Source organism: Eretmochelys imbricata, chromosome 11, assembly GCF_965152235.1.
Source record: "Eretmochelys imbricata isolate rEreImb1 chromosome 11, rEreImb1.hap1, whole genome shotgun sequence".
Lineage (NCBI taxonomy): Eukaryota > Metazoa > Chordata > Testudines > Cheloniidae > Eretmochelys > Eretmochelys imbricata.
Window position 1 is genome coordinate 83,221,426 of NC_135582.1, and position 17,795 is coordinate 83,239,220.

The window sequence follows — 17,795 nt, forward strand, 5'->3', positions numbered from 1 at the left end:
CCCGCGCTGGCTGCCCGCCGGGCCCCGTTAACCCGCGCCGGGCTGCGGGGGACCTCCCGCGCCGGGCTGCGGGGGACGCCCCGCCGCCCTCGCCCCGCGGGGCCGCTGCTCCGCCGCTGCCCGGCTGACTCCGGGCGGCCTCGGGGTGTCCCTGCTTCGCCGCTTCTGCCTTTCCCCGCCCGGCAGTCCCGGGGCTGGGGGAGCCGTGCCCGCCACCGGCCGGCCCTTCTGCCCCTTCCCAGCTGCGAGGCACGGGGTTCCTGGCGTCCCCACCTCGGCCCTTCTCCGTCCCGCGGGCCGGGGCGGGTACTTCTGCGGGCTGCGGACGGTCTCACCGCAGCCTGCTGCCTCTCGCCGGTCCCCAGAGCTGTGATGGATGCGGGGCGTGCCCCTCACAGTTTGCTGCCTCTCCCTTTGCCCATCAGTGCAGCATTACCAGTTCGGGGAGATCAAAAATCGTGAGTCCGACCCCCCCCCCCCAAGCCAGGGGATTGGCCCCCAAATTATAACATTTTAATATACGTTTACATTGTGTTTTTAGGTCAGGCTGGTGATGTGTGAACTCCCCCTGCCCATTGCTGGGGCCTGCGCATGGGACAATTATGTCGCCCACTCTCCCACATGCTGGGTAGGGTGATTTGGGTCCCTGCTACAGGAGCTCTCGGCCCCACATCAGCCCACCTCCTGCCCAGCAATTAATCCTGTCCCCCTCCAGCCCCCCATCAGTTCTGTCTCCACCCATCCCCCATCAGTTCAGATGCCCCTTATGGGCGGTGTGTGAGCCCCCCTTTGGGGAAGCTAGCCATGCAGCCCCCACCCCTTCTGCCCGAGCCCCCCTACACCCATTGGAGCCTGAGCCCCCAACATCCCCCCCACCCCCAAACCTCCCCAACATCCCCCCCGAGCCCTCCTCCCCAATGGCTGGAGGACCCCATCTGAACAGCCCCGGGCCACCGGCCAGCCTCAGGGCCAGCTCGCCTGCCTGCCAGCTGCCCCCAGTGTCAGGTCGCCTGCTGGCCCCAGCACTGGGTGGCCACCCAGCCTTAGCATCAGCCCCAGCGCCAGGTCACCGGCTGCCCTCTGCCACTTGCTGGCCTCCAGCCGGAGCTGGACTGCCACTGGCTTGGAGAAGAGGGTGCAGCGTGGGCAGGAACCTACCAGATACTCCTGGCTTCTCTTCTCTCGACTCAGTTTCAATCCCAGGAGTTTTTCTCTCTCTCCCCTCAGAATCTTCCGATGGATCTGGCTTGTTCCTGAATCGTCAGAAATGATGTGGCTGGTTTGATTTTTATTTTTATTGGTGAACCAAAAAAACCTCCCCAACCTAAAGACAGACTTGTCTCTGCTGGTGGCTGGAGAAGGTTTATGATGTCAGAGATGCCAAGGAAGTGGAGTCCTATTCATGGAGCCTGGGAATGTTTTATATTTGACCTCGTGTCTCCCCTGATTTACACCAACATGAAACTGGGGTCACACCCTTGGATTTTCTTTCACGGTGTGAAACAACCTGTTTTGGAGAAGGTTTAACTGACAAAGTGACAGCAATCCCAGAAGCCTGCCGGGTGAGAAATCTGGGCTGGGATTCTCAGCGGAGCCCAACTCCCACTGACTGTAAGTTCTCAAGCCTCGTGGATGGGACTGGCTGGACGGGACTGGTCGTAGCACTAGGGCAAACCCCATTAGACGTTCTGGCTTTTGTTGAGAACGGTTGGGCTTGGCCCGAGCGCTGTCCTGAGCCCTTCCCGTGGCAATGCCGCCTGGGCAGCTATTCCACAGCTCCCAGCAAAGCTGCCAGCAGCAGCGGGTTCTGGCTCTCACTGGGGGAGAGCAGCGTGAGGACTAATGGAGCCTCCAGGGCGGTCGCCTAGGGCGCCAAGTGGTTGGGGGCGGCCAAAAGCATGCTCCGGGGCGATGGTGGAGCGGAGGTGAGCTGGGGCAGGGGTGTCACAGGCGAACGCACTCGGAGCTGGTTCCCTGATCTCTGCTCAGCCACAGATAGAGGCTTTGCCTGCATCCCGGCTCTCCCCTGCTGAAGCCCAGAGACACGTGCTCTCTGATCCTGTGACCAGCCCCCCAAGAGCTGGCAGGATTGGCTGCCCTGGCCCAGGGAGGTGGGCTGGACGTTACTCCCAGAGGCAACATGTGGGGTGGTCATGTGTGTGTCCCCCTTTACAGTTTGCCCCCTCAGTATCAGGAGGCATACGGAGCTTAGGACAGACCCCTGCCCTTCCCCCCCAGCCTCTGCTTGAACCAACACCGATCAGAGAAAAGACTTGCAGAGAGCAGCGAAGGGTGGTGGCAGACACCTAAACCCCTCCTGACAAGGGTGATAGAATTAAGGCAACTCCCATAGCCCCAACTGCATCAAAGATGGGATAAGAAGGCATCTCCATTAGCACACAGAATGGAGAACAGAGATTCCAAGGCAAGAACCGCACTGAACTCTGGGAGCAGAAAAGCAGGGAAGCATGGCATCATGGGGGATCTCTGCTCCAGATGTTAATGGACATACGCCAGCCCACACCCAGCTCAGCAGTTATCAGACTAATTCTAGTCATGAATCCTCGACTGATGTCCAAAATATTGAAGCAGCCTAATTGCATTGCAAGCTCCCTGGAAGGAACACCACCCATAGCCAAGAGTGATCAGCTCCTATTGTCTAGCCTAAAGGAAACCCTTGAGTCATCAGTTTACCCATAAACAAATCTAGTGTTCTCCCTTGAACCATTGTTGTTTCTCTACAAAAACTCCTACCTATGTTCAAGTAAGTGTTCTGATGCCTGGATCCAAACTCTGTCTGTTTAGGCTCTCCTTGTGTAGTTATCACTATTATCCAATAAATAACTTTTATGGTTAAGCTGGTTGCTTCCCTCTCTCTCTCTCTCTCTCTCTCTTTGAACTTTACTCTTTCGTGGTTTTAGCTTCCTCATTTACTCTGCAGTAACGCTTCTCTTATCTAAGCTAAAGATCCCTGTAGCGCCCAAAAATCCTGTGGGGTTTGCTCATCAAGTGGGTTACGACCAGAACAATTGTAACGTGAAAGTGGGGATAGGGACGTGCTGAACCTGGGACATACGAGGGTGGCAACTGGGAAGTGCTGCTGGATCAAGACTATTGAGTCCAGGGGCATACAAGGGTGGCAGCCTGGAAGTGCTGTTTGACCCCGCCTGCTCAGGCTTACTCTATTCCTGTGCGGTACCTGTGGCATATAAGGGGTTGGCTTGAAAGTGCTGATTGACCCGGTCCACTCAGACTTGCTCTGTGAATGTGTGTGTGTGTTCATCTGGTTCTGGGGCTGGAGGAACCCAGCCCTGGGGAACCTAGGTCCTGCAGGATCGCTCCATTGGGGGGGACTTGCAGAAAGGAGAAGTAGAGCTCCATATGAAAACACAAGCAGTACATCGATAGAATTACAGAACGCTGCCCTCTCCCCCCCCCCCCCCCCGAAAAGTAGCTGGAATAAAGGAGAGTACCAACGGGCACATCTGGTAACAGCTGAGTGGGTGCAGCGCTGACCCAAGCAGCCAAGTACGCACGTGCATGAGCCCCATGCTAGCTGCAGCGGCTTTACGCTGATGTAACTTGCATCAGCGACAATGTGTACAGTAGATGGGCCCTTAGGTGCTGAACTGTATCGGACAGGTGGGGCTTAGCATAGGCAACGCGTGGGGTGGGGGCAATGTGAGGTCCAGTGCCCATCTCAGTCCTGCTTGGCCTGGCGGGGGGTTGGAGGTAGGGAGAGAGGCTCTGTCCTTCTCCTGCTGCGCGTTTGGCCCCTCTCCCTGGCTGGCAGACGGGCCCAGGGGGAGCGGAAGGATGGGATGGAGCCACTTCTGATGCGGAAGATGCTTATGCTAAAGGAAGGTGGCTGCTCTGTGCAGCGCAAAGGCTGCCTGTGAGAACCCAGCTGTGGGACTGCCCCTTCTGCTCCCCACCTGTGCCCAGCAGCCAAGGACAGGGGCCAAGCAAGGCCCCATCCCAGGTAGCCGGGGAGCAGAGGGGGTGGGCCGCCGCTGCCTCCCCAGCTGGGCTCTCTCTCGGACACCTGCTGCGTTGCCCAGAGGAGGTGACCCGGAGCAGTCACCCACAGCAGTTCCGTGCCCTGCCCGGGCCTGGACCCAGCTGCCAGGGAGAACAGCCAAGGGAGCTGGAAATGTGCTGGGGACAGGCACCGTGGGAGAAGGACAGAGTCCCCTCACTCCCACAGGTTACAGTGGTGGGGTGGGGAGAGCACGGCTGGGCGCAGGGCAGGGGTGTCACAGGCGAACGCACTGGGAGCTGGTTCCCTGATCTCTGCTCAGCCACTGATAGAGGCTTTGCCTGCATCCCGGCTCTCCCCTGCTGAAGCCCAGAGACACGTGCTCTCTGATCCTGTGACCAGCCCCCCAAGAGCTGGCAGGATTGGCTGCCCTGGCCCAGGGAGGTGGGCTGGACGTTACTCCTAGAGGCAACCTGTGGGGTGGTCATGTGTGTCCCCCCCTTTACAGTGTGCCCCCTCAGTATCAAGAGGGAAACGGGGCTTAGGACAGACCCCTGTCATCAGCATCTCCCATTGGCTAGCTTGGGGTTCTCCCCACTGAGCTCGCTGGCTTTTGTGGATCCCATTCTAAGGCTCCCCTCTCTCGTCATTCATTGTACAGAGATCCTAGGCACCTGACTCAGGCTTTGTGGGTCACACCGCTGTTCCTGTGACTTTCTAGGCATCTGAAAGTTTGGCATTGCAACACTCAGCATCACAACTCTTAAGTCCCTTGGTGAATTTAGCCCTTAGGTCTTTTCCTCATAGTTAAAAAAGGGGGTGTCTGTTTTGTTTCCTACCGAACTACAGATTCTGTGTTGAAAACTTGTTCAATATGTGTTCTAGGTGTTGGAACTAGGGGAGCTGCCATAGCCCCTGGCTTGAAGTGGTTTCCATCATAGACAGGGTTAACAGTTTGCTTCAATGGCTCTCAGCACCCCCACTGCACAAATTGTTCCAGCACCCCTGATATATGTAACAGAGACAATGCGGGGAAGTCTGTACAAGGAACAATGGTCAATTTTCTGCCTAACAGCTTGTGTTTCCAAGGCCTTCGTAAGTATTTCAAATACTGTTTACAATGCTTTGCACTATTTTCACAGTTTTGTGTGCATTAAATGTTTGTTTGCTATAGAAATGGTATGGCCTAATCTACAATCAAAAGAGACTAATAAAGAAATAGCAATGCCTTCCATCAGAGCTTTATATACAACTGTCTGGAGGTTTCACATTATAGAATGTTCCCCCCCCCACAAAAACCCGTCTTTTTTTGTGTCCAAATTCAAAATAGTGATTTCACAATGGTAGCAAAATGGTCCAGGAATGCCCCATCCAGCACAATTTGCTGCCCCCACCCTAGAGATGGGAAAGAAGACAGAGGCAGCAAAGTTTGACGGGGGGCAGCAAAGGAAAATATCTACTTGTCAGTAACTGCAACAAGTAACTAATTGGGCCAGAAGGGAAGCAGTTTGTAAGTTACCCCATGGGTCCTCCGCAGCCAGGATGGGGTCCCTTGGGTTGGGGGGGGGACGACGACCACAGAGGAGCTTCTCATAGGCTTGTGCCAGGGTGTCCAGGCCTCCTAGGGTGACCAGATGTCCCTATTTTATAGGGACAGTGCCAATATTCAGGGCTTTTTCTTATATGGGCACCTATTACCCTCCACACTCTGTCCTGATTTTTCATACTTGCTGTCTGGTCACCCTAGCCCCTCCTAGGGTGTTTGGGACGCTCGGTGAATGCGACTCTGGATGCGGGGGGAACCCTCCTCGGCTTGGATGGAAGTGAAAAGAAATGCAGATCGCTGGCTGTGACAGGGTACACCCACCGGAGTGGGGGGTGAGAGAGCAGGACGGGGCGGGGGAACTGGGAGTCAGGATGCCTGGGTTCTTCCAGCCAAAGGCGAGCCCCAGCCTGCAGGGCCGGATTAATTTTCTGTGGGCCCAGTGCCAAACATGTTTGTGGCCCCCCCTGGGGCAAGATGCAGAGGGGCGGGACGGTCAGTCTCCAGAGTGAGGGCGGGCTGGGGGCAATGAGGCCCAGTGTGGTGGGAACAGCCCCGTTCCGCGCAGCCCAGCGGGAGGCACCATTTACAAACCTGCAGCTGCCGGACGCACGCTGGCCTGCCCAGCCCTGAGCTGCCAGCATGCCCCTTCCCCTTGAGGGTGTGTTGGATCATATTAAAGAAGTTCTGTATTAAAATCACAAATGAGTTTGATTCTCCGTAGTTTAAATTCCAGGGTATTACTAATTAAGAGGTCTCTTGGTTTTTGGTACTGTTTCTCTCCCTCTATGTGTGAAACTTGCAAGCTGCTAATTGTGTTAGTACATTCTAAGACAGAGTCTGTTCTCAAAGCAATTCACAGAGAGAGAGACCCAAAGCAATACTCTGTAACAACAGAAACAGCACCCAGAGACTCCCCGCCCTTTTGTTGTATTAACAATTGTGATTCAAATAGAGATAGAGGATGTATGTGGATGGATGCTTGGTGTGGATAATAACTGAATGATCAGGGAGGTGCCAGCCTAAGAATCCAGTGTCCATGGGCTGAAGAAGGCGTCAAGTGGAAATAACCAGAGGACCCCCGGAGGGCAGACTGGAATCCACCCAACAGCTTCAAGAATGGGAGAACCAAAGAACAAGATAACATCTTGGAGCACGGAGCGGTCAGGAATGTGCTATCTGCTGATTGATTCAGCAACAGCATGATGAAGCAATTCCCCCAGACTGGCATAGGAAGAAATTCCTATAAAAATAGACTCTAGAAAGTGAGAACTTTGGGGTCTGATTCTGCAAACCAACTTCCAGGAGCATCAGATGAGCATCTGACAAGGCCCTGCTCCCTCCTCATGTCCAGGCCACCTGGCCAGTGGCTTGGCATGAGCAACTCTAAGGCTGGTAACTATGATAACAACCTTGCAGAACCTGTGTGTTTGTATGAATGAATGTGTGAATAAATATGAGATTGAATGGAATGTTATAGCTATAACTAACTGCTTACTATGATTCTTTCTGTATTCACAATAAGTGTGGTATTTTGCCTTTTTCCCTTTAATAAGATCCTGCTGGTTTTTATTTTATTGGTATAACAGGTGGACCTGCACCACACCGCCCCCCCGCCTAGTGCCCCACCCTTATGCCCAGCTCCCCTTCGCCCAGAGACCTCCCCCGCTGGCCTCCCACCACAACTGCACAATATTTTAAAATTCTGCAAATTTTATCTGTCAATAAATAAATGTGGAGGCTCCAACATGGCAGTGAGGAGCACAGGTCACTGGCTGCATGGAGGTGGGAGTTTACCCTGCAGCCTCCCCCGACCCCACGCCGGGAAAGGGACTTGGCAGTGAAGCTGCACCTGACCCTGACACAGTGCAAGGGCCAGGCCTGCCCCAGAAACACCCTGGGGCCCTGCCCCCCCGTGCCCGGCGCACCAGGTGTGGGTGAGCAGGCTCAGCAGAGGGACTTAGTGTGGGGGGATCCAGGTGGGGGTAAGAGAGTTCTCTGTGGGGCAGTCTGGGTGGGGGCGGCTCAGTGGGAGATCTGGATACACAGAAGCTCATTGGGGGGGGTTTCCAAGTGCAGGGGCGCAATGGGACTCTGCAGGGGATCCAGGTGAAGGTGTTTGGGGCTCAGTGGGGAGGGAGTCTGGGGGACTCATCAGGGTGGTACAGATGCAGGGGAGGTAGGGTTTGTCAGGGTGAGGGTTTGATCGGCCTGCTGAACAAGGGAGCCCCAGCTTCTGCCAAGGGGATCTGCGTGCTAGGCCCCCCTTCCCCCATCCCCTTCTCTTCCCCATCCCATGCCCCTTCCCCACCACTACATCTCCTCCCCAGGCTTGGGGAGCAGGGGGGAAACTGCCCCCCAGCAGGAGCTGGCAGAGCGGAGGAGGTTGGCGCCAGGTCGCTCCACTTCCTGCTGCCCGGTGAGTGCAGGGTGGGCCTGACCCCTGCTGCAGTCCCCTGGGATGTAGCTCAGGGGAAGGGGCTTGGGGGGGAAGGGGCAGAGTAGGGGTGGGGCAGGGGTAGAGCAGGGGTGGGAAAAGGCGTGGCGCAGCAGGGGCTGGGGCACCTTTCCTGGCCGGCTCAGCCAGCCGGGGGATCGGGCTGGCTGGGGCCCCTTCTGACTCTGGGCCCGGCACCATGGTAAACCCGGTACTGCCAGCCTGGGAAAGTCCCAGGTCCCAGCAGCAAATGTTGTTGCAGGCAGGTGGCTACTGGGGGACACGGGAAGGGGCTGAATCAGCTGACAGCAGCTGGTGGTGCTGCTGGGAGGAAGGAAGTGGGAGATGGGAAAAGTGGGGAGAGCCCGGCATTAACCCCCCTCTGTGACCGGCTGGGGGGGACTTTCTGCGACGGCTGGACCCAGCCCCTGCACCGGGCTCTGCCTGCACCGCAGCCGGGTGATGGGGACAGGGCTGGGACTGGGCAGGAAAGTGACTCTCTGCACAAAGGATCCCGCAGATCTGGCAGTCCCCCGGGAATCTGCTCCCTGGTTGTGAATGCACCCCGGGGGAGGGATCTGAGTTTCTAGCCCTCAGGCGTAACTTAGGTTCAAAAAACAATTAGATGGGTTTGTGGAGGATAGGTCCATCCAGCCTGTTAGCCAAGATGGTCAGATGTCTGGCTGTCCCTAAACCTCTGACTGCCAGAAGCTGGGACTGGATGGCAGGGGATGGATCATTGGATAAACTGACCTGTTCTGTTCATTCCCTCTGGGGCACCTGGCACAGGCCGCTGTCGGCAGACAGGATACTGGGCTAGATGGACCACCGGTCTGACCCAGTCTGGCCGTTCTTATGTTCTAGGTTAATCTTTTTGTTTTCTCATTATTGAATAAGGATATAAAATCCCATCACATTTATCTGTTCTCTCTATTTAATTAACTGTTAATGTCAGCTCTGTCCAATCTTTGCCCTTTCCCCTCTGATTATCAAGTATGGACATGAAATCTCCTCAGAGTTGTTTTCCCCTTTGAACTGGGGCAGTTTCTCCTTATCTGGGGGGAATCTGTTGCTGATGGAGAAAGCAAGCAGAACAGGTGCTTTTTAGGAGGGAGAAACTCCAAGACCCTGTCAGGCCTCTGCTAGAACCCCCAGAGAAGCCCAAAAGGGGACAGTCTCCTGAACATTAAATTGCTGCATATTAGTCTCCACCTTCACATTTCACCATTTTCCCTCTTGGATTGAAATTAAATCTGCTCAGATTTTGCCACGTCTATCACAACTATCAACTAAAAATTATCTCCATTTCTTCCCCACTTCACGCAAATTGTCCAGTATGGATATCCAGCCAGATCTTTGCCCTTTTCTCTCCAATTAATGAACATTTTCCTCTTATTTCCCCTTAGATTTTGCCCAATTTTCTTGCTATTTCTCAAATGCCCACATAAAATAGCCAAGGATTTTGGGCTGCATCCCTGCCCTCTTTTTCTCTGCGGCGACGTCTCCCTGGTGTTGCCCTCAGTCGCTATCCCAGGTGAGGGTCAGAAGACAGTCTGTTGCCACCACCCCAGAATATACTGAATAAAAATAAAAGCCAGAAGCCTTGTCTTGGTTGGGGGAACAGTGCCTGCCCATGACTAACAGGATAACTGTCCTGTGAAACGGGTATTAAATTCCCAGTGAATTATTAAATATTTATGTACAGTTCTTTACAGATTTTACCCCATTTTATACAATTTATTGAACATTAATGTATTGCTTAGCCCCAGTTTGCCCAGTCACAACTTCTACTCCCTACAGCCCAGCTGCCCCCCAATCACCGATGCCAATCATCTGCCCCATCCCACTTCTGCCTCCTCCCAACTGCCATGGGACCTCCTGGCTCCACACCTCCCTCCGGCCCCCAGCCCCTGTTAACACAGCATCGCCCAGGGCTCACTGCTGCCCATGTTAATGGCAGGGCTGGGGGAACAAGCATTTTCCAGTTATGTACTGAATGTTGATCTAACACTCCCTCGGATTTTCCCTTCTCTCTCCTGTCATAAATATATGGGGAAGGGTAACCACCTGTTTGTATACAGTGCTGGAAAATCCCTCCTGGCCAGAGGCAACATCCTCTTCCCTGTGAAGGGTTAAGAAGCTCAGCTAACCTGGCTGGCACCTGACCCAAAGGACCAATAAGGGGACAAGATACTTTCAAATCTTGGGGGGGGAAGGCTTTTGTTTGTGCTTTTTGTTTATGTGGTTGTTCTCTCTTGGGACTGAGAGAGGCCAGACAGAAATCCATCTTCTCCAACCCATCCTAATCCAAGTCTCCAATATTGCAACCAGTATAGGTAAGCTGGGCAAGGCGGATTGGTTTCTCTTTTGTTTTATGTGAATTTTCCCTGTGTTAAGAGGGAGGTTTATTCCTGTTTTCTGTAACTTTAAAGTTTGGCCCAGAGGGGGATGCTCTGTGTTTTGAATCTGAATACCCTGTAAAGTATTTTCCATCCTGATTTTACAGAGATGATTTTTACCTTTCTTTTTTTAATAAAACCCTTCTTTTAAGAACCTGACTGATTTTCCCATTGTTCCAAGATCCAGGGGTTTGGGTCTTTGATGATTTTGTAACCAATTAGTTCAGATATTATTCTCAAGCCTCCCCAGGAAAGGGTGTGTGTAGGGCTTGGGGGGATATTTTGGGGGAAGACGTCTCCAAGTGGTCTCTTTCTTTGTTCTTTGTTTAAAAGGCTTGGTGGTGGCAGCATACTGTTCAAGGACAAGGCAAAGTTTGTACCTTGGGGAAGTTTTTAACCTAAGCTGGTAAGAATAAGCTTAGGGGGTCTTTCATGCGGGTCCCCACATCTGTACCCTAGAGTTCAGAGTGGGGAAGGAACCCTGACATCTCCCAATATTGAATATCAACATAAAATCCCCTCAAATCTTCCTGCTTTTCTTTCATATTATGGAGGATTGTCAAATACTGACACAAGATGCCCTAAAATGTTGCTCCATTTTCTCTCTAATTATCTATCATTGATTTAGTATCCTCAGTTTTGTCCCTTTTCTCTCTAATTAACTGATAGCAATGTAAACTCTCAGATTATACTTGTTTCCTTATTAAATGCTTGAATGTTGATCTAAAATCTTTTCAGATTTTGCCCCTTTATCTATGGTCAAATAGCAATATAAATTTCCCCAAATTTCCACTCTTTTCTCTTTAGTTATTAAGCACCGATATCAAATATCTTCACATTTTGCCAGTTCCTTCTAATTATTGAATATTGATATGTAATGCCTTCATATTTTGCCTGTTTATTCACTTTTTATAGAATGTTGATGTAAAAATATCCTCAAATTTGGGGGCATTACTCACTATTTTTATCTACAGCACCTTCTTATTTTGGAAGGAATCTGTTGCCTTGAGTCAGCACACCTGTGATCAACTTTCCTCCTCACATTTTCAGATTAAATTCTTCCCCGCATGCATCCATTAACACTGACATGTCTGCAGATGAACGTAACCTTCTCCATGTTTAATGAGCATCAAAGCCACACTTGAGGGAATGGTGTCTTCCAGCTGCTTATGGGGCAACTGGCTAGGCCCTGACAGACTGGTTTTTCTTTTGCCTCAGATCCTGCGAGACGAGAAGTCCACTTTCCAGAAGGGGCCGCTCTGTGTGTGACTGAGTCCCTGCAGCTCCCGGCAGCACACAGGATCAATGAACGCTTCCACTGCTGAGACATGGTAATATGAAGGAAGATGGCAGCTATTCTGTTCTACAGACGGGGCTTGGAAATTTCCAGAACCTTCTTTCTCCATCCTCCCCTCCCAGCCGATGAAGTTGCGTCACCCTAGGGCTCCCCACTGCCCATGTAAATGGTAGGAAAAGCGAGGCGATATCTTTCCATTCCTTTATCAAATAGTGATATAAAATCCCCTCAGATTTTTCCCCTCCCCACTTTAAAACTGGAGGAACTGATTTTGGAGGGAAAACAGCTGCCCTGAGGCTTTACCCTGCATGTGAGGTGACTCCACCTTCCAGAGTTCCCAACTCTCATGGTTGTATAGCAAATCTAGCCAAGTTGATAAATGCAAAGTAATGCACATTGGAAAACATAATCCCAGCTATACATATAAAATGGTAGGGTCTAAACGAGCTGTTACCACTCAAGAAAGAGACCTTGGAGTTACTGTGGATAGTTCTATGAAATCATCCACTCCATGTGCAGCAGCCGTCAAAAAAGGGAACAGAATGTTGGGAATCTTTACGAAAGAGTCAGATAATAAGACAAAAAATATCACATTGCCTCTACATAAATCCAGGGTACGCCTGGAACACTGCGTGCACATGAGGTCACCCCATCTCAAAAAAGATATATTGGAATTGGAAAAGGTACCAAAAAAGGGCAACAAAAATCATTAGGGATATGGAACAGCTTCCATTTGAGGAGAGATTAATAAGACTGGGACTTTTCAGCTTGGAAAAGCGATGCCTAAGGGTAGGATATTATTGAGGTCTATAAAATCATGACTGGTGTGGAAAAAGGAAATAAGGAAGTGTTATTTACTGTTTCTCATAACACAAGAATTAGGAGTCACAAAATGAAATCAATAGGCAGCAGGTTTAAATCAATCAAAAGTATTTCTTCACACAACATACAGTCAACCTGTGGAACTCCTTGCCAGAGGGTGTTGTGAAGGCCAAGACCATAACAGGGTTTAAAAAAGAAGTAGACAAATTCATGGAGGCTAGGGCCATCAATGGCTAGTAGCCAGGATGGGCAGGGATCGTGTCCCTAACCTCTGCTTGTCAGAAGCTGGGAATGGGCGACAGGGGATGGATCACTTGATGATTCCCTGTTCTGTTCATTCCCTCTGGGGCACCTGGCATTGGCCACTGTTGGAAGACAGGATACTGGGCTAGATGAACCCTTGGTCTGACCTGGTGTGGCCATTCTTATGTTCTTATTTCTGGTGCCTGCGAGCGCCACAGGATCTCACATTCCCTGGAAACTAACTTATAAATTTTCCCCTATTCAATGTACATGCCCCTCTGCCACGTACATTGGCCAAACCAGACAATCTCTACATAAAAGAATAAATGGACACAAATCAGACGTCAAGAATTATAACATTCAAAAACCAGTCAGACAACACTTCAATTTCCCTGGTCACTCGATTAGAGACCTAAAAGTCGCAATATTACAACAACTAAACTTCAAAAACAGGCTCCAACAAGAAACTGCAGAACTGGAATTAATTTGTAAACTGGACACCATTAAATTAGGCTTGAATAAAGACTGGGAGTGGATGGGTCATGACACAAAGGAAAACTATTTCCCCTTGCTTATTTTTTCCCCCTGCTGTTACTGACACCTTCTTGTCAACTGTTGGAAATGGGCCATCCTGATTATCACCACAAAAGTTTTTTTTTCTCCTGCTGGTAAAGGCTCACCTTAATGGATCAGGTTTCAGAGTAACAGCCGTGTTAGTCTGTATTCGCAAAAAGAAAAGGAGTACTTGTGGCACCTTAGAGACTAACCAATTTATTTGAGCATGAGCTTTCGTGAGCTACAGCTCACTTCATCGGATGCATACCGTGGAAACTGCAGCAGACTTTATATATACACAGAGAATATGAAACAATACCTCCTCCCACCCCACTGTCCTGCTGGTAATAGCTTATCTAAAGTGATCATCAGGTTGGGCCATTTCCAGCACAAATCCAGGTTTTCTCACCCTCCACCCCCCCACACAAATTCACTCTCCTGCTGGTGATAGCCCATCCAAAGTGACAACTCTTTACACAATGTGCATGATAATCAAGTTGGGCCATTTCCTGCACAAATCCAGGTTCTCTCACCCCCTCACCCCCCTCCCAAAAACCACACACACAAACTCACTCTCCTGCTGGTAATAGCTCATCCAAAGTGACCATTCTCCCTACAATGTGCATGATAATCAAGGTGGGCCATTTCCAGCACAAATCCAGGTTTTCTCACATCCCCCCCACCCCCATACACACACAAACTCACTCTCCTGCTGGTAATAGCTCATCCAAACTGACCACTCTCCAAGTTTAAATCCAAGTTAAACCAGAACATCTGGGGGGATCTCTGTCAAGCTTTCTTACAACTACAATACCCACCTGCAGAAGTAAAGAAACAGATTGATAGAGCCAGAAGAGTTCCCAGAAGTTACCTACTACAGGACAGGCCTAACAAAGAAAATAACAGAACGCCACTAGCCGTCACCTTCAGCCCCCAAATAAAACCCCTCTAACGCATTATTAAGGATCTACAACCTATCCTAAAGGATGACCCAACACTCTCACAAATCTTGGGAGACAGGTCAGTCCTTGCCTACAGACAGCCCCGCAACCTGAAGCAAATACTCACCAACAACCACATACCACACAACAGAACCACTAACCCAGGAACTTATCCTTGCAACAAAGCCCGTTGCCAATTGTGCCCACATATCTATTCAGGGGACACCATCACAGGGCCTAATAACATCAGCCACACTATCAGAGGCTCGTTCACCTGCACATCCACCAATGTGATATATGCCATCATGTGCCAGCAATGTCCCTCTGCCATGTACATTGGTCAAACTGGACAGTCTCTACATAAAAGAATAAATGGACACAAATCAGATGTCAAGAATTATAACATTCATAAACCAGTCGGAGAACACTTCAATCTCTCTGGTCACGCAATCACAGACATGAAGGTCGCTATCTTAAAACAAAAAAACTTCAAATCCAGACTCCAGCGAGAAACTGCTGAATTGGATTTCATTTGCAAATTGGATACTATTAATTTAGGTTTAAATAGAGACTGGGAGTGGCTAAGTCATTATGCAAGGTAGCCTATTTCCTCTTGTTTTTTCCTACCCCCCCCCCCCCCAGATGTTCTGGTTTAACTTGGATTTAAACTTGGAGAGTGGTCAGTTTGGATGAGCTATTACCAGCAGGAGAGTGAGTTTGTGTGTGTATGGGGGTGGGGGGGATGTGAGAAAACCTGGATTTGTGCTGGAAATGGCCCACCTTGATTATCATGCACATTGTAGGGAGAATGGTCACTTTGGATGAGCTATTACCAGCAGGATAGTGAGTTTGTGTGTGTGGTTTTGGGGAGGGGGGTGAGGGGGTGAGAGAACCTGGATTTGTGCAGGAAATGGCCCAACTTGATTATCATGCACATTGTGTAAAGAGTTGTCACTTTGGATGGGCTATCACCAGCAGGAGAGTGAATTTGTGTGGGGGGGTGGAGGGTGAGAAAACCTGGATTTGTGCTGGAAATGGCCCAACCTGATGATCACTTTAGATAAGCTATTACCAGCAGGACAGTGGGGTGGAAGGAGGTATTGTTTCATATTCTCTGTGTATATATAAAGTCTGCTGCAGTTTCCACGGTATGCATCCGAAGAAGTGAGCTGTAGCTCACGAAAGCTCATGCTCAAATAAATTGGTTAGTCTCTAAGGTGCCACAAGTACTCCTTTTCTTTTTGCTTAATGGATCACTCTCGTTGCAGTGGGTATGGCAACACCCATATTTTTCATGTTCTCTATGAATATATAGATCTTCCTACTGTATTTTCCACTGCATGCATCTGTTGAAGTGGGTTTTAGCCCACGAAAGTTTATGCTCAAATAAATTTGTTAGTCTCTAAAGTGCCACAAGTCCTCCTCATTCTTTTTGCTGATACAGACTAACACGGCTGCCACTCTGAAACCTGTCACCTATTCAACGTGACCCTCATTTCCCATTCAGGATATGAGAGTGGAAGCCAAGCTGCCCTAAGGAGAGCTGGCTGCATTTCCATGCCTAAGGATGGGGATCAGGAAGAACACTGAAGAGCTGCAGGAGGCTGAGGGGGCATATAAAGATGTCGGGGCAGGAAGAGGCTGAGAGAGGCATGGGGAAGTAGGGGATACAGAAGGGACACTGGACAGAATAAAAGGAATCACCACAGGAGGATGTGGGGGGCAACATGAATGTGCAGAGGAGGGGTGGGGGAAGATGAGGTGGCCACAGAGATCAGGTCGGCAGAAAGAGGAAATGAGGGGTAGGATACCGTGAAGGGAAAAGGCAGGGAAATGGCAGGAGAGGAGACTGAGTGCAAAAGGAGACCGGATGGGGAAACTAGAGAGACAGGGTAGTAAGCATAAATGAGGAAAGTGGGGAGGGAGACCATGGCAGCTCCCACACCCCAGGGGATAGGAGAGGCTAAGGCAGTGGTCCCCAAACTTTTCAGAGTTGCATCCCCTAACCCCTCTCTGCTCCCCCCTACCCCCCGGAGCCAGGATATGGCGGGCAGGGGCACAGGCAGGGGTAAGGGCACTGAGGCCCACAGCCGGGGGAAGGTCTGGGGCCAGGAACAGAGCCAGGACCGGGGGATGAGGCTGGGGGCAGGACTGGGGCCGGGGACAAAGGAGAGCTGGGGGTGGAGTGTGGCTGGATGGCGCTCCTGCCCCACCTCCTATGCGGGCTGGCTCAGGCCCTGCTGCGTTCCCCCCCCCCAAAAACATTCCTCTGTGCCCCCTAAAGGGGTGCACCCCACAGTTTGGGGATCTGTGGGCTAAGAGATGTCCCCTGCAAACAACCACTGGGGAATTTTGAATCTGAAATGCTCAAACATGCTTTGCAGGTGGGCAGCTTTCCTCCAAAATCTCAAAAACTAGAAGGCAAATTGCCCCCCACCCCTTCCCTGAACTCTGCTCCAAATTTTTGTGGTTTAAGCCACATTCATGATTTTGAGGACCAACTGCTGAATACTAAATCTCCAGGGTAGGCAACCTTAAAAAAAGGTCTTGGCCTCATGCCTTCTGGGCCACATACCCAGGTTAAAAGAAAAGGAGTACTTGTGGCACCTTAGAGACTAACCAATTTATTTTAGCATGAGCTTTCGTGAGCTACAGCTCACTTCATCAGATACATACCGTGGAAACTGCAGCAGACTTTATATATACATAAAGTCTGCTGCAGTTTCCACGGTATGTATCTGATGAAGTGAGCTGTAGCTCACGAAAGCTCATGCTAAAATAAATTGGTTAGTCTCTAAGGTGCCACAAGTACTCCTTTTCTTTTTGCGAATACAGACTAACACGGCTGTTACTCTGATACCCAGGTTAGATTCTGGTCTCAGTAAAAGACTGGTGTCAATCCAGATTCACAGCAAGGAAGGACAGGGTCTGACTCCAGATCTGGAGGAGATGAGGTCGGTGTCTGCCCTGAGGCGGGGACGAGGAAGGAGGCTATGTCATTCGGGCTCTGATTACTGCACAGAGAGGAGAGAGACAGGTTTTCTGGGGTTTTTACTTCCTAGGTCAAATACTGCTGCTGCTGCTGGCTCCTGCTCCGTTCCTTGTGATCCAGGAGCCGGGGCTGAGCCGAGGTGTGTGCGGGGAGAGATCTGCATTAACCCCGCTCTGTGCCCAGCGGGGGAGATTTTCTGCAGTGTCTGGAACCAGCCCCGGGCTCTGCCCACACCAGCCCCAGAGCTGGAGCCTGCAGGCGAGGGGAGAGCTCCGGGACAAAGGGCTGGGGCCGGGCAGGGAAATGACTCTGCACCTTGCCCCATCTCTGCTCCCCATGGGTCTGCCCCAGTTTAGCAGCTGTAGCAGCTATTAGGAAGCAGCAGAGGGCTTGCCCCATTGCACAGGGCTCCAGGCCCCTATGCAGGATTCAGGGCCTCAGGGTGACTATGGGGGGTCCCCAGCAAGGACTGGCTGAAATCATCCCAGCACCACAACAGAGGCATCCAGCAGCATGACCCAGAACATCCCCCCACCCCCACCCCCACCCATTCTGTCCAGAGGAAGAGCATCTGTGGGGGGGGGGTA

The 17,795-nt window shown here is 51.1% G+C and overlaps 1 long non-coding RNA gene across 1 annotated transcript; it reads left to right on the forward strand.

Moving 5' to 3' along the window:
- The first annotated feature begins 228 nt into the window (after positions 1-228).
- Positions 229-5,021, forward strand: LOC144272001 (uncharacterized). Its single transcript, XR_013347477.1, has 3 exons — positions 229-458; positions 1,228-1,611; positions 4,865-5,021. It is a non-coding gene; the product is annotated as an uncharacterized LOC144272001 (long non-coding RNA).
- Positions 5,022-17,795: the final 12,774 nt, after the last annotated feature.